Here is a 2,631-nt window from a genome sequence, read left to right as displayed (position 1 = left end):
ATGCGCTTAAGCAAAGTGATTTTTTGAACATCTCCAAATCTCCCCAAATTTTCCATACATGATGCCATATGTGTAACAACAAGGAATATCTAAAAAGTGTCAAAAAAATTTACTGAACCGTATAGCTCTATCAGAAAGAACCTCACCATGGTGCCAGTAAATTTTTTAGTTACAAACTTTTGTATTTTACCTAACTTTCAATAGGAAACTTGTTTCAAATTCATTTTGGCATACAAGAAACAAATCCCACCTTGATTAGAGCACCACAGCCTCCAAACGATGTCGATGCCGATATCGGCATGGTCAAAATGGCTATGCTCGCCGCCACTTCTAGGTCACCGTCGGGATGCAGCCTCAATCCCGTCCCCTCATTCGATCACTGACACACCAGAGATATCGCCGAGGCCAATGCCGAACGTACATGTTGATGCCAATGCCAAACATGCACGCCGTTGTGGGCACGGCCACGCCTCCCCGCTATGCTGGACGCCACAGACCACCGCGAGGTCTTTCCCTTCGCCACCACACTCCCCTAGCACCCATCTATACACGCCAGAAAGGAGAGACACTAGTTTTCTCTACATTGCTCGCGTTCGTGTCCGACACCGTCAGCTGAAGTGTTGAGGCAGTCGTCGATGTCCTCGACCATTTTCTTCTCTTTTTTGCACGGTTAAACACGTCTAGTTCATATCTATCTAATGCGTCTAGTCTCGCCTCATGCAGTTCTTTGTGGACGTCGATCTCATCTCGGCACCCCGCAGGCCACCTCCTCCGTGCCATCGTTGTAGAGCTCCGTTTAAAAATATAATCCTACCCGTGTATTGCCCCTTGTATCAGTGTCATGGCCCCACTTGTCATTCGATATACCGAAGCCCCACTCCTCCGCCTTTTGGTCAGGGATACGATGATGCTTACGGTCAAACAAAGATGGATGGTCTGACGTGCCTTTGTGGGCTCTACGTGGCCCCACTAGTCAGCAGATAACGGTCAAAGTTGTTGACCCGTCGGGCAACCGGCCGTTCCAGAACTTGTGAGGGTTTCAGACAAGGCTTGGGAAAAATTGAGGAAAAACTAAGCGGCTGGAAAAACTGAGCACAACTAAAGACCCGAGGGCACGAAAATAGAAATCTCTTCTTTTAGTCCCACCTTGTCTAGCCATGTTGCTTTGCCCCACTTTTGTCCTATATATACTGTATTTTTGGAGCAAAATAAATACACAATAAAATAAAGTATTTTTTCTCTCTCTCACGTTTTCGACTCCGCGCGGTTCCCTGAAGAACTGCGCAGGGTGGGGACAACTCCACCTAGTACGCGGGAGCGCTGGATCTAGAAGATCTACTTTTGCAACTTCGCTGGATCGAAGCCAGGAGTGTTGTTGAGCACCATATGTGTGTGAAACTACAAAATGTTGCACCTACGGTACTTGGCGTCGGGGAGAGGACTTCTTCATCACCCTGAGGTTGGCGTCGCCTGTTCGACTACATCGACCATGTTCTAACGGACGTTAACCGCTATCGATCTACGAGGGTACGTTCTCCGATATCTCCCCCGTTACAGCATTAATCCTAGATAGACCTGCTAGGCAACCGAGTTGCGTTAGTTAGAAACTTTTTCTTTCTGCTACAAATCCCAACACTAGGTACTTCCACAATTTCTCTGATCTATGGTTAAACTTGCAGAGCATTGGGATCTATGTGATTGTTAACATACACTATTGTTTATGGTTTGGTGTGAATTGGGGTCTATAAAATACCATCTCTTAATCAGTGGCACGTCCTTGTTAGCTAGGCAATAATCTGATAGTTAACATCATAGTGACATCCTTGTTAGCTAGCCAACGATCTCACACTTAAAATCAGTACAACATCTTTGTTAGCTAGTCAATGATATGACAGTTAAAGTCACTGTGACATCCTTGTTAGCTAGGCAATGATCTGACATTGAAATCAGTAGCACGTCCTTGTTAGCTAGTTAATGATTACGTAGCCTTCATTTTACTTTGATTCTCTATAGTTTAAGCTATCTATGGCTAAGCTGGAGAAGTGCAGCGACAAATTTCTCATGTCTCAACGGCGGCTAATGCATTCTACCATGAGAGGTTACTTGTTTTATCTTATGGTTGTAATAGACGCATATAAATGATAAATTAATCAATGGTTCCATGTATCAACATTCTTTCAATATAGATTGGAGAAGAAACTGAAAGAGGGGAGAGAGATGGTGTATTGACTGCGGGTGCCGTGAGACAAACGAGGTGACTCGCATATTGGATCTCGCGGACTGGTCCGAGCCTGATCCATGTGCTCACGACATAATGGCCGAGACATGTGGGGCCTTCACCAACAATTAGATGAGAGATCAGGTTTTGTTGTGGGCCTTGCGTCGCATCACGTAGCATAGCGGCATAATGGCCATCATGTCCGTTCAACGGTGAAACAAAATTGTCATCTGACTCTCCGCAAATCCCACACGAACCCATGCGAAAATTTTGTGAACATTTAGCCTATACTCCCTTTTGTTACGCAATGTAACACATTTTGGCGAACTGTTTCGGTTACTAACATTCTCACATTGTGAGATGGAGAAAGTACATTTGTGATTTGTAACACTTGTCTTGTACAATATGTTAAC

The sequence above is a fragment of the Lolium rigidum genome, chromosome 7 (genome assembly GCF_022539505.1).
Source record: "Lolium rigidum isolate FL_2022 chromosome 7, APGP_CSIRO_Lrig_0.1, whole genome shotgun sequence".
Classification (NCBI taxonomy): domain Eukaryota; kingdom Viridiplantae; phylum Streptophyta; class Magnoliopsida; order Poales; family Poaceae; genus Lolium; species Lolium rigidum.
Note: the sequence above shows the minus strand (reverse complement) of the source record.